At 39.3% G+C, this 25,791-nt stretch overlaps 1 pseudogene; it reads left to right on the top strand.

The window, feature by feature from the left end:
• The first annotated feature begins 5,816 nt into the window (after positions 1 to 5,816).
• Positions 5,817 to 25,072, top strand: Ms4a4c-ps1 (membrane-spanning 4-domains, subfamily A, member 4C, pseudogene 1; annotated as a pseudogene).
• The last annotated feature ends 719 nt before the right edge of the window (positions 25,073 to 25,791 follow it).

Genomic DNA, 25,791 nt, shown 5'->3' on the forward strand with positions numbered 1-25,791 from the left:
TGCAATTAGTAATTACACACCCAAAACAAGAAACTCTAAAGGAACCGTGTCTATCATGAACAGTAAAAAGCCATTCTCGAGGGCCTCTACAAAGAATAGCAAAAGGGTTCCTACACGAGCAAAAACAGATTTAATTTAAAAAAAATAAACAAAATGAAACACAGGACAATATAATGAAACATTACGAGTAGCAGCAAAAAGGTGAAATAAGTCCATGTGTAAATGATGTTTATGGAATGATACAGGAACACAAATTGGAGTGGATCTATCAGAAGTATACCGAGCATTAAAAGTTTCAGAAGACAGAGTCTGACGGTCATAAAGAAAACTTTGCTCACTTTAATATATTCCTTACAATCAAAATTGGGCTCATTAAATGACCAACCAGAAATAGTAAAAGAAGCATTTAAGGGATGGTAACTTATAGAATGGTTGGCAAAGCCATAAGAACATCATTTAGGAAAATTCCTTTCAGGGGAAAGATGTGGCCCACCATTATCCATTGTTGAAGGATCAGGACAATTGGAAAGCATAGGGGGCAAAGGTAAAGGTGTAATCTCATATTTGTTATTCTTAAAAGCAGCAAGCATAAGTTTTAGATCCCAAAGGCTTCTAAGAAATAAACAGTCCTTATTAGGATGATAACTTAATTCACCAGGAGAATCAACAACCAAAGTATGCTGGGTAAGTGAAAAACAGCCAGTAACTGGGGACGCAGAATCAGTAAAAAACAAATAAGCAATGAACCAGAAGTACCTTCAAATGCAAGCAATATTGCCATGTTCCTTATATAAGACGTATTCGTTACTTTCTCCCCTCCCCCAACAGCTCCACAGCATCAGTTGTAACTTTAGCAGGAGCAAAACCCCAAGTAGCAAGATGAAACATAGGAGGGTCAGGCAAACACTCACGATAAGGTGCTGCATCACAACCAGGAATAAAACCTAACAGTACCTCAACTGTGATCAAAGATACCATAGCAAGAGACACATTCTCTGGTGAATGTGGCAGTGGCTGAGCCTTACCTAAATCCTCAGCACGGGTGCTGAGTGACTTTATCTGGCCCCAGGATGGTACTGGCTGTTGAGCAGTGGATCTGGAAGCAAAGCATTTGCCAGCAGGCCAAGAATCCAGTGAAGTTTCTTTTATTTTTTAAACAGACAAGAAGTTTATTGACTACAATTCATTCAGAATGCTACTCAAAACTGTTTTTGTGTGTACTGTCAGTTTCAAAAACAATCTGCTTTGCCATTTATTCATTTTTTATTAATCATTTTATTCATTTACATTTCAAATGATATCCCTTTTCCTGGTTACCCCTCCACAACCCCTTCATTCCATCCTCCCTCTCCCCCCTCCCTTTTGCCTGTATGAGGGTGTTCCTCCACCCACTCACCCACTTCCGTCTCCCCACTCTAGCATCCCCCTATGCTAGGGCATCAAACCTCCACAGGACCAAGGGACTCCCCTTCCATTGATGTCAGATAAGGCCATCCTCTGCTACATATGTATCTGGAGCGATGAATCCTTCCATGTATACTCTTTGGTTGGTGGTTTAGTCTCTGGGAGTTCTGGCTGGTCCAGTTAGCTGATATTGTTCTTCCTATGGGGTTGCAATCCCCTTCAGCTCCTTCAGTCCTTTGCCTAGCTCTTCTATTGGGGTCCCCAGGTTCAGTCTGATGGTTGGCTATAACTGCATCTGTATTGGTCAGGTGCTGATAGAACCTCTCAGGGAAGAGCCGTACCAGGCTCCTGTCAGCAAGTGCTTCTTGGCATCAGCACTAGTGTCTGGGTTTGGTGTCTACAGATGGGATGGACTCCTAGGTGGGGCAGTCTCTGGATGACATTTTTTTCAGTCTCTGTTCCAATTTTTATCCCAGTCTTTCCTTTGAACAGGAACATTTCTGGGTCAAAAATGTTGAGGTGGGTGAGTGACCCAATCCCTCAACCGTGGGCCGTGCCTATCTACTCAAGGTGGTCTCTACAGGTCTAGCGCCTCTTTGTTGCTTATTTCAGCCAAAGCCATCTTCTAAAGTCCTGTGAGTCTCTCAATTCCCTGACTCCTGAGACCTTCTAGTGGCTGCCTCAAGTTCCTCATCCCAACAACTATATATTTTTACTTGATTTCCTGACCCTCTGTACTTCTGTCCTGTTCCTTCCAATACTTGATTCTGCCCCTTCTTTTATTCCTCCTACTCTCTCCCTCCTTGGTCTTTCCCTCCCTCTATCTCCTGTGATTATTTTGTTTCCCTTTAGGGGTTGAATGGCCTCACAGGAGTCACCTAAGACTATGTGAATACAAATTTATTTTCATTATGATTTATAACAATAGCAAAATTATATTAATAAAGTAGCACAAAAAGTAATGCTATAGTTATGGTGTCACCACAACATGAGAAACCCTATTAAAGTTTTGCTGCGTTAGGAAGGTTAAGAACCATGACTCTAGGCAGGTGGTTAGGTCAGTGGAAGCCTTGCTCTTAGAAGGGATTCATACAGTGTTACGTGACCCTGGTTACTTCATATGAGGATAAATTGTGACATCATGAAAACCTTGGGCCTTGATCACCCTTCTATTTCCTCCTGCAACAGTAACCTCTCTTATTCCCAGTATAACATGACACATGACTTAGCTAGAAAATCATACCTAGAGCTGTTAATTTCTGTGGTCATGTTTTTGTTGTGCTACAGGATAATGGGTTAAATAAATTCGCCTTCTTTATAATCACCCAACACCAAATATTTTATCAAAGTAATGTGAAGATGGTTTTGATTTTATATGAGGAATCTTAGGTTCATTAGACTAATGTGATTATACAAGAAATGACATGGTTAACTTTGTCTTAGAGAACAAGCTTTTTCTATGAAACTGGATGCTTCTTAGACCCAGAAAAGCGCTGTATTCATTGTTGCTGTGTAGCAGTGCTGAGTTCAGGACAAGCCTCTGACAGTAGAGTTTCCTGTGCACACAATACATTCAAAATCTCTACACACAGTTCTCTAGAAAAACACGTCTCTGGAGACACACATGTAACTACAGTGTGTGATTTTTGTTAACAGGTTGGGAAAGGCCATCTAAATGACATATAGTCTGAATATGTTAAATCTTTAATCTTGTACATTTTTAAATTTTTGTATGTCTACTCTGGCTTTAAGTTTTGCTTTTTATAAATACTTAATAAACAAAATTGGTCATACAACATTTTAAAATATCATAGTATTTTGTTATATTCCTTGGATGGAGTTTTACAAATCTCTGAAACTCTGTTAATATTCTTTTGAATATGTTTTATAATAAATAAACATGCCTTGGTGGAGAAATCAAAAGTCAGTTAATGTTTTTTATAGAAAAAGTAGGAAGTGGTTATGTGTTTTCAGAGATTCATATCACAGAGCTCTGAACAAAGAGTCTGGGGGCCTTCCCAGAGCTTGAGCCTCTTCAGACACAAAAGACAGGCATTGTGGAAGTAGGTAAGTTATTTGACTTCTTAGGCTTCAGCATGATGGCTTTTACTTTACTGGACAAATATAGGACATCTAGGTGAAAATGAGAAAAATGAGATCAGCTAGTTTTTTGACCTGGGGTTGAGTGCACATTTAACTGTACCTTGGGAGGCAGTTTTTGGTGCACAGAATAAGGACAGGGAAAAAGATAAAGGCTTGTTAAAGTGGCAGCAACAGTTTCTCCTCCAGGGTCTATGACCTCAGCAGTCACAGGTAAGTGGCTAAGTTTACAGTACCAGGCATGGATTATCACTTATTGTGTCTTTAAGGCGATTTAGACATCTCTTGGCTACCCTCAAGATAATAAGTGCTACTGTTGTACCCTTGAGAATATCTTGTGTGTTTACACTTTGATGAAAACTATAGACAATTCCTAGCTTCTCCAGCAAGGAGCCCCCTGATGGGTTATCTAGTCCTATGTACTCACTCCTAGACACATTTACATACAAGCAACATTAAATGGACCCAAAATTATGTGTGTGTATAAAATAATATGCATATTTAGCAATATGCATATTTAATCATTTAACAATTAAAGGGAAAGTGGTCATGAATATGAAAGAAAGTAGGAGATCATGGGAAAAGTTGGAGAAAAGAAAGGGTGGGATGGAAGTGATGTAAATACAGTATCCTAGTATAATATTCTCAAAAGTGAAATAAATAATTATATTTTCTTTACATTAAGTAAAAGAAAAGATAATGGCATCAAAAGGCCTCAATTGAGCACTCTATAAAGTTGTTTTAATTTTTCTATACTCAGGGTATCAAAAACCAGAAGGTAATATTTAAATTATTGAGTGGTCATTTCACATACTCTTAATAACCTTCCATGATATTTATCTGTCACATACCTATTATTTTGATAATCCATGAGTTAAGCCAACATCTGCTCCATGCAGAGTTTGGTGGAAATACAGACGATGAAGGCTCAGCACCCAGCCTAATATTAGTCTGCGCTTGAGCGGAAGCCTCTGATACAGATGTTCATCATTGGAAGACACCGAGAAGATGCTTAGCAGTGTGCAGATCAGAAAGAAGATTGGTAGCAACTGTGCCCAGTGCACCCTTCACAGATGAAGTCAAAGTGCTCCAACGAATGTTAATAACCAGGAATTCCCATCTTAATGAAAGCTAGGAGGAAACTCCAGATTATTCGACCTTTTATGTGCATAGGTGTTTTGTCTGCATGTATATCTGTATGCCACATGCATGTCTGGTGCTCAAAGAGACCAGAGAAAGTGTTTATACCCTAGAATTATAGTTATAGATGGGTACGAGCTGCCATGTAGGAGGGAGGAATTGAACCTGGGTCCTCTGGAAGAGCATCAAGTACTCTGAAACACTGAGCCCTCTCCCCATCCCTCAGATTATTGGATCTTAGGCCCAGGCTTTTCTCTGTTCAAGTGTCATTTTTTTTTCTTATCACTATCAATTACCACAAAATGCTGAGATTTAAGCTTGTTTGGTTTTTTGTTTGTTTGTTTCTTATTTCAGTTTGATCAGAAAGAGTCACACCCTTTAAATTCCCATATTTATGTTTCCTCTTTAGTAAGTGTGACCCAAGAGGGGAATGAATAGGCAAGTGAGGATGTCAGCACAGCCCAGAGCTCTGAAGGTATTTCTGAGAGTCGTGGCAGAGGTTCTTTTTCACAAAAGGAAAGCTGTGCATTTGAGTGGACTAGACCTTCACCCTGGGTTCCCTTAAGAACACCTTTGCCTTCTGCAACATGAAATGGAAGTGTAGGCATTTTTTTCTACTTTATTGGGTTCTTAAGTCTACCATCCTTCTCTGCCCCAATTCCTCCCCAATGCATTGCAACCTCACAAGATAGAGAGGAAAGAAAGACTGGGAAAGGGATTCTACATCTCTTTAGACTATCTCTTGCTGATTAGAGACATGAATTTCCTTAGAGCAAATCCAATATCCTTCACCAGAATACCTCTAATCACCAACCCAGCAATCCAGCAATAACAAAAAAACAGCAAAGGCAACAGCAGGAGCTGGCAGTAGCAGGGACGTGGTGGGGTGTGGTGGTGGTGGGAAGAGAAGCCACCACCAGCTTGCTCACGGTTCCGGATTCTCACATTTATACTCTCTCATGAGTCCCCAGAATTCCAAACATTTGCAGTTGCCAAAAATCACGCCCCTCCTACAGCACTAGACCTTCCTAGTTAGCAGCTGTGGCCAATCTGAGCAGGGCCATATCTCACACCTGGGATTAAAGCAAAAACCAATTCAGATAACATCACTACCTGGGTTATTAAAGAAACCATAATTCTCACCAAGAATTGCTTAAGTTCTCCCTTGCTCTGCAGGTTGGTTGAGTAGTTCACAGACAGAGGGGAGTTGTATCTTCTGGAACCCAGAGACTCTGGTGAGGAGAATGCACAGGTGTGATGGGTTTCTTTGTTATGGGACCAGATGGTGAAGTGGAGTGCACCTCCTGAAGATGAAGTCAACATGCACAAATGCTCCAACTAAGAATTTGAAAAGTGAAGTCCAAAGTATTTGTGAGTAAATAAAGAAAAAGCACGAGCTGCTGCTGCCTGAACCTCACTGATCCTGGCCCACAACTCCCTGCTCTCAAACCCCGTGGGAGAGAAAGCTGATCACCCAGAAGTGTGGGCAGTCCTGAGACTGCAGGGCAGGAGAGACCGCCACATCTGCCCACTTTTGCCCACATCCCTGGCCCAAGAGGAAACTGTATAGTGCCTCTGGGCCAAGGAAGATAGGAGCAGTCAAGCTGCAAGAGCCCTGCTGTCCAGACTGCCCAGATCTGAACGGACCTGGTCAAAGAGCTCCTTGCAAACAAATCCCATGGGAGGAAGAGCTAGACCTTCAGAGGGGCAGACATGCCTAGGAAAGCAGAGGAGACTACTCTCTGCCCACATTTCTGACTCTAGAGGAAAACGTCTAGCTCCATATGGGTCTCCTGTGCTCAGGGACCTAGGAGAAGTAAGGTCAGGCCCTCCTGGTTCCTGCCCACAGGGACAGCTGAAAACCAGTGGACAGGAACGATTAAACGCCTGAGAGCAGAACACTCTGTTCCCATAATTGGATGAAAGAAAATAGGAAAAGAGGTCTACAGCACACCTGACATACAGGCCTATAGGACAGTAAAACCACTGTCAGAAATAGCAAAACAAGGTAACACCAGAGACAACCTGATGATGCGAGGTAAGCACAGGAACCTAAGCAACAGAAACCAAGACTACATGCCATCATCAGAGCCCAATTCTCCCACCAAAGCAAACAATGAATATTCAAACACACCAGAAAAGCAAGATCTAGATTTAAAATCACATTTTATCATGATGGTGGAGGACTTTACAAAGGTCATAAATAACTCCCTTAAGGAAATACAGGAAAACACAAATAAACAACTACAAGCCCTTAAAGAGGAAACAAAAAATCCGTTAAAGAACTACTGGAAAAAACAACAAAACTGGAGAAGGAAATGAACAAAATCATCCAGAAGTTAAAAATGGAAATAGAAACAATAAAGAAAGCACAAAGGGAGACAACCCTGGAGACAGAAACCTAGGGAAGAGATCAGGAGTCAGAGATGAGAGCATCACCAACAGAATACAAGAGATAGAAGAGAGAATCTCAGGAGCAGAAGCTTCTGTAGAAATCATCAACACAACTGTCAAAGATAATGTAAAATGAAAAAAGCTACTAGCCCAAAACATATAGGAAATCTCATACAATAAGAAGATGAAACCTAAGGATAATAGGTATAGAAGAGAATGAAGTCTCACAACTCGAAGAACCAGTAAATATCTTCAACGAAAGAAAGAGATGCCCATAAACATACAAGAAGCCTATAGAACCCCAATTGGACCAGAAAAGAAACTCCTCCCGACATATCATAGTCAAAACACCAAATGCACAAAACAAGGAAAGAATATTAAAAGCAGTAAGGGAAAAAGGTCAAGTAACATATAAAGGCAGACCTATCAGAATTACACCAGACTTCTCACCAGAGGCTATGAAAGCCAGAAGGTCCTGGACAGATGTCATACAGACCCTAAGAGAACACAAATGCCAGCACAGGTTACTGTATGCAGCAAAACTCTCAATTAACATAGATGAAGAAACCAAGATATTCCATGACAAAACCAAATTTACACAGTATCTTTCTACAAATCCAGCCCTAGGAAGAATAATAAATGATAAAACCCAACACAAGGAGGCAAGCGACACCCTAGAAAAAGCAAGAAACTAATCGTCTTGGCAACAAACAAAGAGAAGAGAAGCACACAAACATAATCTCACCTCCAAATATGAAGATAACAGGAAGCAAAAATCACTGTTCCTTAATATCTCTCAACATCAGTGGACTCAATTCCCCAATAAAGAGACACAGATTAACAAACTGGATATGTAATGAGGACCCAGCATTTTGCTGCCTACAGGAAACACACCTCAGAGACAAAGATAGAGACTACCTCAGAGTAAAAAGATGGAAAACAACTTCCCAAGCAAATGGTCTGAAGAAGCAAGCTGGAGTAGCCATTAATATTGAATAATATTGATTTTCAACCAAAAGTCATCAAAAAAGATAAGGATGACACTTCACATTCATCAAAGGAAAAATCCACAAAGATGAATTCTCAATCCTAAATATCTATGCTCCAAATACAAGGACACCTACATACATAAAAGAAACCTTACTAAAGCTCAAAGCACACATTGCACCTCACACAATAATAGTAGGAGATTTCAACACCCCACTCTCATCAATGGACAGATCATGGAAACAGAAATTAAACAGAGACATAGACAGACTAAGAGAAGTTATGAACTGAATGGACTAAACAGATATTTATAGAACATTCCATTCTAAAACAAAACGATGTACCTTCTTCTCACCACCTCATGGTACGTTCAACAAAATTGACCATGTAGTCGGTCACAAAACAGGCCTCAACAGGTAAAGAAAGATAGAAATAATCCCATGTGTCCTATCAGAACACCACGGGCTAAAGCTGGTCTTCAATAACAATAAGGAAAGAACGCACACATATACATGGAAGTTGACCAATGCACTACTCAAAGATAACCTCGTCAAGGAAGAAATAAAGAAAGAAATGAAAGACTTCTTAGAATTTAATGAAAATGAAGGTACAACATACCCAAACTTATGGGACACAATGACAGCTGTGCTAAGAAGAAAACTCATAGCTCTGAGTTCGTGCAGAAAGAAACAGGAGAGAGCATATATCAGCAGCTTGACAGCACACCTAAAAGCTGTAGAACAAAAAGAAACAAATACACCCAGGAGAAGTAGAAGGCAGGAATTGATCAAACACAATTCCTGAAATAAACCAAGTAGAAACAAAAAGGACTAAACAAAGAATCAACAGAACCAAACGCTGGTTCTTTGAGAAAATCAACAAGATAGATAAAGCCTTAGTCAGACTAACCAGAGGACATAAAGAGTGTGTCCAAATTAACAAAATCAGAAATGAAAGGGGAGACATAACAACAGAATCAGAGGAAATTCAAATAATCATCAGATCCTACTACAAAAGCCTATATTCCACAAAACTTGAAAATCTGGAGGAAATGGACAATTTCCTAGACAGATACTAGGTACCAAAGTTAAATCAGGAACAGATAAACCATTTAAACAACCCCATAACTCCTAAAGAAATAGAAGCAGACCTTAAAAGTTTCCAAACTAAAAGAAACCCAGGTCCAGATGGGTTCAGTGCAGAATTCTATCAGACCTTCATAGAAGACCTCATACCAATACTATCCAAACTATTCCATGAAATTGAAACAGATGGAGCATTACCGAATTCCTTCTATGAAGCCACAATTATTCTTATGCCTAAACCACACAAAGACCCAACAAAGAAAGAGAACTTCAGACCAATTTCCCTTTTGAATATTGATGCAAAAATATTCAATAAAATTCTTGCAAACTGAATCCAAGAACACATCAAAACAATCATCCATCATGATCAATTAGGCTTCATCACAGGTATGCAAGGGATGGTTTAATATACGGAAAAACATTAACATAATCCACTATATAAACAAACTAAAAGATAAAAACCACGTGATCATTTCATTAGATGCTGAGAAAGCATTTGACAAAATTCAACAACCCTTCATGGTAAAAGTCCTGGAAAGAATAGGAATTCAAGGCCCATACCTAAACATAGTAAAAGCCATATACAGCAAACCAGTAGCTAACATTAAAGTAAATGGAGAGAAACTTGAAGGAAACTAAAATCAGGGACTAGACAAGGCTGCCCACTCTCTCCCTACTTGTTCAATATAGTTCTCAAAGTCCTAGCCAGAGCAATCAAATAACAAAAGGAGATCAAGGGGATACAGATTGGAAAGGAAGAAGTCAAAATATCACTATTTGCAGATGATATGATAGTATATTTAAGTGACTCTAAAAGTTCCACCAGAGAACTACTAAACCTGATAAACACCGTCAGCAAAGTGGTGGGTATAAATTAATTCAAATAAATCAGTAGCCTTCCTCTACACAAAAGAGAAACAAGCCGAGAAAGAAATTAAGGAAACAACACCCTTCATAATAGTCTTAAATAATATAAAGTATCTCAGTGTGACTTTAACCAAGCAAGTGAAAGATCTGTACAATAAGAACTTCAAGTCTCTGAAGAAAGAGAGACCTCAGAAGATGGAAAGATCTCCCATGCTCATGGATTGGCAGGATTAATATAGTAAAAACGGCCATTTTACCAAAAGCAATCTACAGATTCAATGCAATCCCCATCAAAATACCAATCCAATTCTTCAAAGAGTTAGACAGAAAAATTTGCAAATTCATCTGGAATAACAAAAAACCCAGGATAGCTAAAACTATCCTCAACAATAAAAAGACGTCCAGGGTAATCACTATTCGTGAACTCAAGCAGTATTACAGGCAATAGTGATAAAAAAAAAAAACAAACTGTATGACATTGGTACAGAGACCAGCAGATAGACCAGTGGAATAGAATTGAAGACCCAGAAATGAACCCACACACCTATGGACACTTGATTTCTGACAAAGGAGCCAAAACCATCCAATGGAAAAAAGATAGTATTTTCAGCAAATGGTGGTCAACATGTAGTATTTTCAGTTCAACTGGAGGTCAACATGTAGAAGAATGCAGATCGATCCATGTTTATCACCCTATACAAAGCTTAAGTCCAAGTGGATCAAGGACCTTTGCATCAAACCAGATACACTCAAACTAATAGAAGAAAAAGTAGGGAAGAATCTCCAACACATGGGCACTGGAGAAAATTTCCTGAACAAAACACCAATGGCTTATGCTCTAAGATCAAGAATCGACAAATGGGATCTCATAAAGCTACAAAGCTTCTGTAAGGCAAAGGACACTGTTGTTAGGACAAAACAGCCACCAACAGATTGGGAAAAGATCTTTACCAATCCTACAACAGATAGAGGGCTTATATCCAAAATGTACAAAGAACTCACAAAGTTAGACTGAAAGGAGATTAAAAAAAAACTATTAAAATGGAGTTAGGAGCTAAACAAAGAATTCACAGCTGAGGAATATCGAATGGCAGAGAAGCACTTTAAAAAATGATCAACATCTTTAGTCATAAGGGAAATGCAAATCAAAACACCTCATACCAGTCAGAATGGCTAAGATCAAAAACTCCAGTGACAGCAGATGCTGGCGAGGATGTGGAGAAAGAACACTCCGCCATTGTTGGTGGGATTGTAGACTGGCACAACCATTCTGGAAATCAGTCTGGAGGTTCCTCAGAAAATTGGACACTGCACTACCTGAGAACCCATCTATACCTTTTTTGTGCATATACCCAAAAGATGCTCCAACATACAACAAAGACACATGCTCCACTATGTTCATAGCAGTCTTATTTATAATAGCCAGAAGCTGGAAAGAACCCAGATGCCCTTCAACAGAGGAATGGATACAGAAAATATCGTACATCTACATAATGGAATATTACTCAGCTATCAAAAACAATGACTTTATGAAATTCATAGGCAAATGGATGGAACTGGAAAACATCATCCTGAGTGAGGTAACCCAATCACAGAAAAACACACATGGTATGCACTCATTGATAAGTGGATATTAGCCCAAATGCTCGAATTAACCAAGATGCACAGAACACATGAAACTCTAGAAGGATGACCAAACTGCAAATGCTTCACTCCTTCTTTAAAAGGGGAACAAGAATACTCATAGGAGAGGGAATAGGGGGGCATAATTTAGAACAGAGGCTGAAGGAACACCCATTCAGTGCCTGCCCCACATGTGGCCCATACATATACAGCCACCAAACTAGATAAGATGGATGAAGCAAAGAAGTGCAGGCCGACAGGAACCAGATGTAGATCTCTGCTGAGAGACACAGCCAGAATACAGCAAATACAGAGGCGAATGCCAGCAGCAAACCTCGGAACTGAGAACAGGACCGCCGTTGAAGGAATCAGAGAAAGGCCTGAAAGAGCTTGAAGGGGCTTGAGACCCCATATGAACAACAATGCCAACCAACCAGAGCTTCCAGGGACTAAGCCACTACCCAAAGACTATACATGGACTGACCCTGGGCTCCAACCTCATAGGTAGCAATGAATAGCCTAGTAAGAGCACCAGTGGAAGGGGAAGCCCTTGGTCCTGCCAAGACTGAACCCCCAGTGAACGTGATTGTTGGGGGGAGGGCGGTAATGGGGAGGAGGATGTGGAGGGGAACATCCGTATAGAAGGGGAGGGGGAGGGGTTAGGGAGATGTTGGCCTGGAAACCAGGATAGGGAATAACATTTGAAATGTAAATAAGAAATGCCCAATTTAATAAAGATGGAGTAAAAGAAGATGGAAAAAAAAGAAGCATGAGCATTCAAAATGAAATTGGAAATAGAATTGGAAGAGCTTCTCTTACCTGAAGAAAATAAGAGTTTTATATCTTTTCTGAGCTATTTATTATTATTATTATCATTATTATTATTATCATTATCATTATCATTATTATTATTACTATTATTTTTATTATTATTATTATTATTACATAGGACTTTGTTTGGAATTTACCCTTGAATGGAAAGCTGACATTAAATCATTTCCAGAAGTTCATCCTTATTTTCATTCTTATTTCAGTACTGTGTCTGCTGCCTGAAAACCATGCAAGGACTGGCTCAGAGCACCATGGCAGTGGTTCCTGGAGGAGCTCAACCCTTGGAGCAATCTGCTATACAGTCACATATGTGGGATGAGAACAAAAAGACATTCTTGAAGGGGGAACCCAAAGTTCTTGGGGTAAGACATCTTTGGATTGCAGGGGAGAATGATTCTGTAAATATATAAATGACTTTTAAAAAGCAGACACCCCATGCTCTCTCTCAGTAGCTTCATGGAATGTTGACACATCCCAGGGCTAATAGCATTTGATTTTCAAATTTATCATTTGAAAATTGACATGTTATTTGATCACATCAGACTTCCAGTTCAATTATGTTTAAAACCCAGAAACTGCAGGTATGATCCAGGCTGTGGATCTTTTAACATGATCATATCTAATCCAGTGTAGAGAAAAAGCTATGTAGCTACAGGTGTGGTCTGGTCCTGTGGCTGACAAACCCATGTGCTCTGTACAATTGCAATGCCTGATGCTCACATGACAAGAAATCCTCCATTCCCTGGATGTCCCTAAAGATAATAGAGAAAATGCCACCAAATGAAGAAGGGACTCACTGGGCCAAACTTCTAATCACTGGGCAGTTGTTGTTAGACAAAAAACCTTTATCTTTTCTATCTCACTGTTCTCTTATAAAATGGTCATTCTTCATGAGATATGTCTTATGTTAAAATAGATGTGCATATTTAAAAATATCAATGAGAATTTTTAAATTGAGAGCAGGTTTACAGTTACAGTGAAGTTAAGAGGATGTAGAGGTGTATACACTCCCAGTGATGAGAACTCTGCGCTTAGTGCTTTATCTTCTACTATTTTATTAATGTCTTTAAGTATTAATTTAAAATACACCATCATATATCAAGTAGTAGTAAATCTTTTCAAGTTTTTCTCTTTTTAGGTTCATTTGATTTTTATGTTTGTTTGTTAACTGGGTTTTTTTGTTGGCTTTGTTTGGTTTTCTTTCAGTTTCAGTCTTTTGGGACACTGCTTCTCTGTGTGACTCTTGTTGTCCTGGAACACAGGCTGTAGACCAGGCTGCCTTGTATTCACAGACTCTGCCTGCCTCTGCCTTCCGGGTGCTGGGATTAAAGGCTTTCACCACCACTGCACAGCTCAAATTATTCTATCTCATGACATAAGTGGCTATTTCTTTTCTGAGGTTTGGTGCATGGTATTCTTAAGGAACTCTCTGCGTTCTCTATGTTATCATGGCCTCTTCCCTGGGGTTTCACACGTATCCTATCTCCTGAATGGTTCCTGGAAGTGTTAACCATTTGTCTTCTGTTAGCTTGGCTAACAAGTAATTGATTTAATTGGTTTAAAAAAACAAGCCTTAGGTTTTGAAAGCTTTTTTCCATTCATTCCCTGTTTTGAATTCTAATGAATTTTAATCTAGTTTTATTTTTTCCTTTGGATTGAATTCTGACCTTGCTGGGTGAAACGTGTAGAAGACTAACTTGTATTAGCTCTGTCCTTTTCCATCTTAAAAAATAATTAAAACATTGTTACATACTTTCCCTCTTTCATTTCCTTCCACCAACCCTCTCAAGCTGTCTCCTCCCCTTCAAATTTGTGCCTTCCTTTTCTTTAAGTATTATTGTTACATAGACACAAATGTACAATGCTAACTATGTGTTTCTTTTGCAATCTTTCCGTATAGTCCCATTCATTCCCACCACAGACTGCTCTTCTTTCCTCTCACACATCTTCACATGCTGTTTTCATTTTCACTGAGTCTTTATTATGGGGCAGATATACTCAAATTCCCTTATTTTGGATCACCGTGTACACATTCCTTCCTCATATTCCAAACTCCCAAAAATGATCACGTGTGCTCTTCATATTTCCTTCATTGTGCATCTAAATTCATTTTCCAAAATTGTTTATTGCTGGTATAATTTTTTCCTAATTCATAATTCCTATGTGAGCATGTGACAAAGGACAACAACAGAGGTAGAGGTGCATCATGGGAATCATCAAAACATCTCTGGAAAGAACTTGACAAATTCTCACTAAGATTGAAATTACTGAAATCTGTGTGTGCATGTGTGTGTGAGAGGGAGAAAGAGACAGAGAGACAGAGACAGAGTGAGACAGAGAGCGATTCCAAGGGATGATTTATAAGTTAGTACATCTCATCCATATATGAAGACAATGGACAAAAGAATAATGATTCAAATTTATCCGTGAATTATGAAAGGAGTTGGTGGAGGTAACTTAGTGGCTGATAGTACTCAGCATGGGCATCATTTTTGTGGTGATGATGTTTTTATTTTCTGTTTCTAGGTGGTACAAATTATGATTGCTCTCATAAACCTCAGCTTAGGAATAATAATGATGACAAATACAGTTTCTGAACCACTCATTTCAGTGGCCTTACTGAGCCCAGTTTGGGGACCAATAATGGTAAGTAAAATATAGTCTTATGTATCTGGAAGTAATAATACCCTGTTGTGATTATACTAACTTTGGGTGAGATCTCTCAATTTTTTAAGTAGTCTACAAGTTTGAGAACAGCATATTTAAGCCTGATTCAGTATTTCCTTGTTCTTGTTGCAATCTCCCATTTCATTCATAAAGATAGGTAGACCGTTTATTTAATATGTCACTTAAGATATATTGGGACAGCATGTACTCAAATACTCCTTCAGGAGTTACTTAAACTTTGACACAATTGATTTCCTCAGAAGATCATGGCTAATCAATCCTAGGGTTTGTTAGAAAGAGCAGTATGACTTCCAACCTACCTGTTTTACTGCTCATAACATTTTTACAACTATATCCTTAAACCAAGAATGACTGGCTTTCTGTCATTAACCTGGGGAAATTGAAATTTGCTTCTCGAGCTAGCAAGGGACCACGAAATTCTGAAGCCCATGAAAGAATGAATGAAACCAGGGTGTTGTTGGTAAAGAAGAGGGGACAAAGCTGAGCAGGTGATTAAAAGCATCTGGCAAATCAAATCTCAAATAAATAAATTGGATAACTGTAGATACATTCAGTTTCAATTTTTAATAAAATAACTAATAAAAAATTTGAAGAATTTTGAAAGTTAAAAAACTCTCCTCTATAATAAAACTTGAGAGAATTTGGTTTTTAAAGTTCAGAGTGTCAATTAAGTATAAAAATTGTGTATTTGCTTACCTATATGTTATGAACTGACAAGTAGAAAACAAAATGCATAACCTTGATTATTGGTTATTTTACACTTTAGAGTCTTATTCAAGTGTTACAAGGTTTCCATTTATTGATGAACTGGAGAATGAGAAAATTTGGTTATTTGGTAGACCTGGTACCTTAATTTTCCCTTCTTATTTTGCAACAGGTGTTTAAGATTTGAAGAATGCCTCAGACTGCCATATATTTCAAAGTTTAATGATACTTTATATATCAATAACAATACCAATGGTGATAATGATGATGATGATAATACCACCAATAATACCACTAATAGCTTACATTGCACTATAATCTGGGCACATAACTAAATGTTTTTGTATGTAATGTTCCACCTCTACCAATCACTACAACTTCTGAGAATTTGCCTTTATTTCACTATATAAATGAAAAATAAAATGAGAAGAAGGAAGGTTAATTTTCTCAAGATGTATTCAGTCCATGAACAAGAACTCAAAATCTCATTTATCTCCTCACTGTGGCTTTCTGATTCAATTTTATTGCCTACTCAATAACATCTTGGAAACCAACTCCCATAGCTCATGATGGAAGATCCAATTCAAGGTTTCGGGTCTGCAAGGGAAGCAATAGACTAACATCCAACCCCTAAGTTCTCATTTATAACTTTTTTTTTGGTTCCACATGGAGAGGTTTAATGAGAGAAGAAGAGTAGAAAAGAGGAGAAGTAAAGGAGGCCGGCCATGGGCACGTGGGTAGAAGGGGGTGTGGGGAGAGAAGAGACAGGGACGGAGGGGAAGAGAGCAGAGAAGAACAAAGAGCTCATTTATACCTTGATTTTTGTTGCAATAATGTGGTCCTAATGACAATCCTTAAATCTCCTAAATTAACCTTTGGAAAGCAAATCCAGACATCCACATATTTAGCTGAATAGTCTAAAGAGGTAAATTCAATCAAATTGAGAGCTGTCATTTTGATTAAATTGAAAATAATGGCCAAATAGACAGACTCAAATGAGCTACATTACTCTACTCATCATCTAATATATAATTTAATTTCTTACCATATTTTATTTTGAGCTTCCAATATGTATTTCAACAAGGATAGTTTCTTTTCTGTTTTAGTTGGGCTAACTTCTTTAGTTTGGTGCCATGCTGGTAAAATCTTGTTATATAGACTGGAGTGTTTTAACCTTCGTTTCTCTTGAAAGTATTGATGAGAGTTGAATAAGTTTTTAAAAACCTTAATAAGAAGTATGTGAAAGGACCTAATAATTTAAATTTTTAGAAGTCTTCAGTTTCTTTTCAAGACTGTGAAATATAATCTCAAAATGTCCTAAATATTAAACAACCATCTCCAGAGTAAGAAACTGCAGACAGCTTTGTCAGTGTAATTAGAGAAATGATCATTCCAGTCACAGATCTTTACGGGGGCAAGTACAGCAAAGAGGGACCATGGCTTATTCCTCCCTACTCAAAGCATAGAGAAAATATTACTATAATTTTGAGACACGTTTGATGGCTTCTGTGTATGATCCCATCACTCAGGAGGCATAAACAGGATAGCCACTCCAAGCACAAGCCTGGCCTGGTTTATGTAGCAAGCTCTAAGTCAACCAGAACTACATAACAAGACCTTACCTCAAACATGCAAAATAAACAAATGAAGTAATCTAATAAAAAAAACCTTGATGTTTCTCCTATTATCTCATTTTACTTTTCCTCTCTGCTCTTGTGGGTATGAGGAAAGTGGGTGACATAGAAAGCTGCTACTTTTTGGACAGTCGGTCACTTTAGTAGACCCAGTTGCTTCAGAAGAAAGGGTTAGAATGCTATAATTTATAACAAATGTTTAAAGATTTTTAACCTGGATATTTCCCCTCCTGACCAGTTCATTATCTCCGGATCCCTGTCAATTGCAGCAGGAGTGAAAACGACAAAGAGCCTGGTATGTATTTTGGTTTATTTGGCTATCAAAGGGGAGCAATTTCATCAACTGTGCATTCTGCTAAGATGTAAAGGGGTTGACTCTATCTTCCTAAAGCCATGGCTATGAGTTTAGAAGGACCTGACTTTCAAAAGTGTAGCTGAGCTACTGGTTCATAATAAGTAGCATCATGTTTGATAGATATCATATCAGGGCAGTTGGGCAGTTGCTGGGAGAAACCTGGTGCTAGTACAGTGAATTCAGGGAAGAAATGTCAGGTGGGGTTTACACAGATGTGCCATGAAGCTTCAGATACAGCACATAATACTGATACCCAAATATTTGCGGTGGCATTAATAAGTGAAGCATTGATTGACATGTTAAAATGCCTTCTTCAGATGTATCCAAAATAATAGATTTAAGAAAAACTATAGGGCCAGAGAGATAGTGAGAGGTTAAGAGCACTTGTTATTCTTACAGGGGACACTGATTTCTTTCCAAGCACCCACATGGTGAATCACAGACATGCATAACAATGCCATGGGATCTGAAGCACCCTTCTGGCTTATGTGGGTATCAGGCATGTGCATACTGCATGTATAGGCAGAGAAATCATTTGTAATCATGAAATAATAAATGGCCTGAAGAGACATTTACAATATGTCCATCATAAAGCTGATAAGGGCAAAAACCAAGAGTTCAACCATTGTTTCATTCTATAAAAACTGCATTTGAATTTCACTTCCTGCAACACGTAGACATCAACTTGTGTAGCATGATCAAGGTGACCTTTGAAACCCAGGCTAAACCCTGTCTGTCTCCTTAGCATCTTTCACCAACTCTGACCACTAACACGTAGCTCAGTTCCAGTTTGCTGAGTCGTTTTACTTCTCAAAATAAAGTTTATTTAAATGAACCATGCATAGGGGATTGTGGGGCTACATCTGCAGCATAGGAGGAAATATGCAAGAGGGACATGGCCATCAGCATCTACACAAGGACAGTTAGGCATTTGCAGCACAGTGTGGTGGAAACTGACAGACAGGCTCTCCAGACAACGTGTCAAAGACTTTGAAAATTTTACTAGCAAATTTGAAGAGCATCTTGTGTCCTTGAGAATCATCATTTAGTCTTAGGAAGAACAGTTATTATCTTTTATATTTTGGCAAGGGATTAGAAGTAAAGCTACTATAAGGAAAGACACAGAGACTAGTTTTGGCAAGAAGAGGATGAAATGCATTAATAATGTCATGATATATTTCAAATGTTGATGGAGCTATACAAAGAATGCCATTGATAATTGAGCCCCGGGGCTGGGGATTTAGCTCAGTGGTAGAGCGCTTACCTAGGAAGCGCAAGGCCCTGGGTTCGGTCCCCAGCTCCGGAAAAAAAAGAACCAAAAAAAATTGATAATTGAGCCCCATTCCTTTCTAGGTCATCAGCAGTCTAAGTCTCAACACTATCAGCTCTGTGGTGGCTGCAGCTGCAAGTATAATGGGTATCATCAGTGTGGTTTTGAGTACACATGGTCCCTTCATTAATAATCATCCAATAGCCAGGGTAAGCATTCACTCTGCTGGTAGGATGTCATGGTAGAGGCAAGGGCTCACTGACTCTTGCAAAAGCAACAGTAAACACTCTGATCATAAAATCAATTTTAGGGATGGTATCGAAACACGGTGCTCCCCATCTTTAAGGAGAAGAGGGATGGCAATGGAGAGAAAGATTTGTAGGGATGGACTGGGAAGAGAGGCAGGAGGGGGCTGTGATTGGGATGTAAAGTAAAAATAAATTTTTGGGAAAAAAGAAAAAAGAACGTGAAAATAAATCAATTTGGGATATTGAAATAGTAGGGATGTAGGACAATATTTTGAGGATCAGGTGACATGTCATTATTTCTCTTCTGTCTGTAAATAAGTACAAAGAAAATCACTAATGTGGCTACTTCTCCGCCATAGGGACCCATATGTCATGTCCAACCTTCAGTTGCTGCCCCAGAAGGATCCAAAATAAAATCAAGTTCCTAATGGTGGGAGGTGTCAATCCTCTTGTGAGAAAAAGATTGATTGTATAGCTTATAAAATTTGCAAGACAGGTTTAAAGGAGTAAGCTTGTTGTAAGAAAGAGCAGATTGGGGTAGGGGATTTAGCTCAGTGGTAGAGCGTTTGCTTAGCAAGTGCAAGGCCCTGGGTTCGGTCCCCAGCTCCGAAAAAAAAAAGAAAAGAAAAAAAAGAACAGATTGAGAGAATGCTACCCCAAATGACCAGAACAAGTCACAAGGAATTGCCAATGATCAGTCAAAATGATCAAGAAAAATAACAGTTCCTACAGTTTAAAGTAGTGTATTATAAACACATATACACCTGCCACTTACATTGAAAATCTACCCTTGCTTTGTTTTGTCTTTGATGCTGTTTTCAGTATGTGTGACTGATATTTAGGAAGATTGGAGTGTTACTATGTAGCCCAGGCTACCCTTGGGTTAAAACCACCCTCTCTTCTTAAAGTTGGGAATATAGTTGTGAGCTACTAGGCCTACCCTGTACTTGTTTATGCAAATTAAACTATATGTTATGTAAGATTGCTATCTTGCTGTTCTCTACTCATGCCTGTCACAAGGTCTGCACACAGAGACTAAGTGATCTGGTGACACACGAGCAAGGATGGAAACAACCAATGCAAATATTCTCATGGCCACTGAATCAGTATCTGTCATGTGCCAAGCTCCTGATCAATGGAGTAATGCACAGGAGGGGGACCATCTCTGATCACTGAAAATATTCAAACCTGCCAACTTTAGATACCAGGTCAAGGCAGAATTCACAACAAATGTGCCACCATTGGTCTTCCATTTTGATCCTGAGGCTTGGGGAAGATCCAGACAAAGCCAAATGCTTTGTACATAAGGAGTATGGTGCACAACTCTCCAGTGATTTACCACAGTTGTGACAATCACTACCAAAATAGTGCATAATCCAAATATATCTTATTACATGATGACGGAAGTTCAGAATGAGTCTCACTGTATAAAATCAACTGTTGGCAGGGCTGTTGTCTTTCTGTGAGTAGGGAAAATCAACATCCTTGGCTTTTGTGTTTCCGCCTTCTGTCCATATTCTTTGACTCCTCATTCTGCCTTCTATTTTCTAGGCAGACACTGAAGCATCCTCAGTCCCCTAGACTAGGATTCTTCAGATCTTACTTCTATGAGTAAAGATGTCATAATAACTTGGCCAGCCTGCACAGGCCAGGATATTCTTCCTATATTATCTAATAAACAACCTCTGTTCTCACTGTAACCAGGTTAACCCTATCCTTGGGGGGGGGGGATATCCTGAAAGACTATTTTATTCAAATATAAAATATTATTATTTTCTTCATGTGGATTGTCTAGCACAGAGTTAGGGGTCTTGGAGTTAGGGGTCTCTGGTAATTTTTAATAGTTAAAAATGAGTGAGAAACTTCATGACAATCAGGAGACCAAGAACTTGTTTAGTTTTGGGCTGTATCAAAAGCTTCATTTCCAAACCCCTGGCCAGGGCTTTCCCTCTTTGGCATGGTAGTCATGGGTAGGAGGGCATATTTCAAACTTGTAATCTTCATTCTTTACATTCCTTGGAATGAATCTGTTTTTAGGCTTTGGATGCTTTGATGTTAGTTCTCAATTTGCTAGAATTCTGCATTGCTGTGTCCGTCTCTGCATTTGGATGTAAGGCTTCCTGTTGCAACTCCAGTGAGGTGAGTAGCAGTTCTTATTAGGACCTTAGCAGGTCTCAATTGTTCTGTAATCAGTCATACAAATTTACCAGCTTACAAGGACACACCGTTGTATCTTACCCTATTCAATAAAGACCATCAACTGCTTAGCCTTGTCCTCTTGCTACATCTTAAGAGGCTGGATGAGCAGGAAAACTGAGGTTCTCTCTGGGTTCCCTTATTTCATTAATAACAGGGTTTAAAGCCAGACTAGTAAGAAAGGTCAAGGACACTTTTAGGACGGTTTGAGGGAGGGAAACCAAACCACACCAAACAAAATGGGACAAACTGAAAAGACCTTTATTCTCCAGTCAGAGGGAAGATGGACAGAAAGACTGCAAAAGCCTAGAAAGTTTGGGAAAACATATTTAGGAGTGCAAAGCCACCTCTCCAAGTTCAGAGGTCACCCCTTCCATACACTGTACCAGGTACACATGTTAGAAATAAAGACAGTTTATCAAAAAACAAAAGCATTCCTAAGTGCAGAAGTGGACTAGTGAGCTGCAGATAGGGCCTGAAGGGCATCCAGCGGCAGAATGAAGCAGGGTTTTTTATTGGATATTTTCTGTATATAGATTTCAAATTTTATCCTTTCTCCTGGTTACTTCCTATCCCATTCCCCTCTCCCTGCTTCTATGAGGACACTCTCCATCCCAGTCACCCACTTCCACATCACAGCCTTAGCATTCCCCTACACTGGGGAACCTAGCCTTCACAGGGCCAAGGGCTTCTCCTCCTATTAATGGCAGACAATGCCATCCTCTGCTACCTATGATGCTGGAGCCATGGGTTTCTCCATGTGTACTCGTTTGTTGATGGTTTACTCCCTGGTAGCTCTGGGGCATCTGGATGGTTGATATGTTTGTTCTTCCTATGGGGTTGCAAACCCCTTCAGCTCCTTTAGTTCTTTCTCTAACTTCTCCATTGGGGTCCCCATGCTCAGTCAGATGGTTAGCTGCAAGCATCCTCATCTGTATCAGTAGGGCTCTGGCCAAGCTTCTCAGGAGACATTCATATCAGGCTACTATCAGCAAGCACTTCTTGGTATCAGCAATAGTGACTGGATTTGATGGCTGCATATGGGATGGATCGCCAGGTGGAGCAGTCTCTGGATGGCCTTTCCTTCAGTCTCTGCTCTATTCTTTGTCCCTGTGTTTCCTTTAGAAAGGAGCAATTCTGGATTAAAATTTTGAGGATAATGGGTGGCCACATCTTCCAACCAGGGGCCTTGTCTAATATCTATAGGTTCTCCCTCCCCTTTTTTGGGGCATTTCAGTTATTTCATCCCAGTAGGGCCCTGGGAGCCTCTTGCTTTCCTGGCATCTGGGACTTGCTGGTGGCTACTCTGTGTTCCCCATCCCCCATTGCAACACAACACTGTTCAAATTCAAGACCTTTATATCATCCCTGTCTCCTCTCATACCTGATCCTCCCCCCCCTTTTTTTCCCATCCCCTTTCTATCTTCCTCCCGTGTCCCTCCCACCCTTTACCTCCTGTGAGTATTTTGTTCCCCATTCTAATAAGGAATGAAGCATCTACATTTTGGCCTTCCTTCTTCTTGAGTTGCATACCCGGCCTTTTGTGTGTGTGTGTCTGGTGGACTCACTACCCCACAAACTTACCAAGCATGCTGTCTTCCTTAGATGAAACCCAAGTGAAGAAGAGCTTAGAGTCCTTTTCTGTGTACTGGTTTCTTTCACATGGTAATCTTTTGTTGCTGTTATTTGAGAATGCCCTACCTGTGTATAATGTACTTTAATCAAATCCAGCCCCATTCCCTCCACTCTAATTCTCCCTTTCTAGCCCCTATTCTCCTGTTTAAACTCTGTTCATAGAGTTGGTTGGGATGTTGTTTCTCAGAAACTTTCAGTATGTGCACACATGGCCATTGTCTTAACCCAAGGCTGCAAATGCTCTTGAACAAGGACAAGGAAGAAGGTCACAAAAGAAGAAGAAATTCAAATATGTAGGAGGAGAACAATAAGTAGAAGGAGATAAATGGCCAGGAAGTAGACCTTGAGCACAGTATGTTGGATAAGCTGCTTCAGAGTTCGTATAAGAAGCTAGTGTAACCCAGCCACTGCTCCGTAGAGCTAAGGAATTCTATCCCTGCTGCCCTCTTGTGTGTTAACCCACAAAAGCAGTGGGTTAGGCATATGCACATCTTAAGTATGTACATCTTCTTCATTCTACTGCTGCCTTATGTCCCTTGATTGAGAAAGACAGAATATATTTCCATGTGTCATGATGCTTCTGCCATTCTGGGACCCTGACATTTGTGCAGAACTTCATTCAAGGTCACCATGTTAAGTTGTATGTGCTGCGTCAGCAGGAGCAGACTAATTTGGAAGAATGCCACTGTCATTCTCTGTGACACTCTGGTTCAAGAAACCCTTCCATACAAAATACTAATGCTCCAAGATGCAGCTCAGTTGCCACAGAAAGAGTGTCCCAGGTTTGCAACACCTCATGATCCAAAAAGTGGCCCAGACACCACTCCGTGTGATGTTTGATTTAACTTAATAGACAGTGTAGACATTAGTAACAGTGACACTATAGGGTAAGGAAATGGAAGTGCTGACTATACCGGGTGACTCAATAACATTTTGATTCATTTCACAGGTTCTTGTAGTGCTACCATCAAATCAAATCCTGCTGTGACAGGGATGGCACCCTCCATGCCACTTCAACAACTACTACTACTAGAACACCAAGGAAAAAATGTTCCAGAAAATGTATACCTAGGAGAAATAGTCTAATTTTGATGTGTGTGTGTGTGTGTGTGTGTGTGTGTGTGTGTGTGTGTGTGTGTTGGTGTGTGTGTGTGTATGCAATCACTTCCCTGGAAGTTAATACTGCATTGCACTGGATTCTGCTGCAGATATCAGACATACCGAAAATATATAAGTCAAGCAATTACTAGATCAATACTTTAACATCTTCCATTCATTGGATGTACAAGGGGCAATGCATTAGCAAAGAAGTTTTGAAGGCAAATTGAAAAGAAAACCTGTGTTAGTGAAGTGAGGTCTCCAAAGAGTGAAGAGTGAGGTTCACATCTTATTTGAGCCTTTTGTTAAATAAGTAGGTTTAGCTTGCTCATGACAGACACATAAAGTATGTAAGACAACAGGTGTGTTAAAGTACTAATGGTAGCAACCAATTTTAATCACTCTGTACATGCTCATCATATAATAACATATGGTATATTTTAATTGATATAGTGAAAAATTATAAGAGAAATGATTGAATCAGAATACATGATTATTCAATGTACACACACAAATTCATACATCTATATTCATATGTATATTTATATGAATTTAATGCATCTCTATATACATAGGATATGTATAGTGTTGATATGGAGATTTTAGAGATTACACATACACATATGTGTATGTATTACATATGACCTAAAAATCACTTATTACTGTGTATTGAAGCTGTAATCTCATTTATAGGCTCACATGATTAAACTCTTGGTTCCGAGTAGTGCCATTCTTTCAAGAGATTTCTGAATGTTTTAGATATGAGGCCTAACTTGTGAAAATAAAAAACTAAAGGTTGGCTTTGAAGTTTACATTGCGTTCCAGTTGAATGTTTACATTGCCTTTCTGGTGAAAAGCATTAAAAGTCCTGGAAAGAACAGGAATTCAAGGCCCATACATAAGGATAGTAAAAAGCCGTATACAGCAAACCAGTAGCTAACATTAAACTAAATGGAGAGAAACTTGAAGCAATCCCACTAACATCAGGGACTAGACAGGGCTGTGCACTCTCTCCCTACTTACTCAGTATAGTTCTTGAAATCCTAACCAGAGCAATCAGACATCGAAAGGAGATAGAAGGGATACAGATTGGAAAGGAAGAAGTCAAAATATCACTATTTGCAGATGATATGATTGTATATTTAAGTGACCTCAAAATTCCACCAGAGAACTAATAAACCTGATAAACGCATTCAGCAAAGTGGCCTGGTATAAAATTAACTCAAATAAATCAGTAGCCTTCCTCTACTCAAAAGAGAAACCAGCCAACAAAGAATTTAGGGAAATAATACCCTGCATATTAGTCCCAATTAATACAAAATACCTGAATGTGACTTTAACCAAGCAAGTGAAAGATATGTATGGTAAGAACTTCAAGCCTCTGAAGAAAGAAATTGAAGAAGATTTTAGAAGATGGAAACATCTCCCATGCTCATGGATTGGCAGGATTAATATAGTAAAAATGGCCATTTTACCAAAAGCGATCTACAGATTCAATGCAATCCCCATCAAAATACTAATACAATTCTTT

This window comes from Rattus norvegicus, chromosome 1 (genome assembly GCF_036323735.1).
Source record: "Rattus norvegicus strain BN/NHsdMcwi chromosome 1, GRCr8, whole genome shotgun sequence".
NCBI classification, from domain to species: Eukaryota; Metazoa; Chordata; class Mammalia; order Rodentia; family Muridae; genus Rattus; species Rattus norvegicus.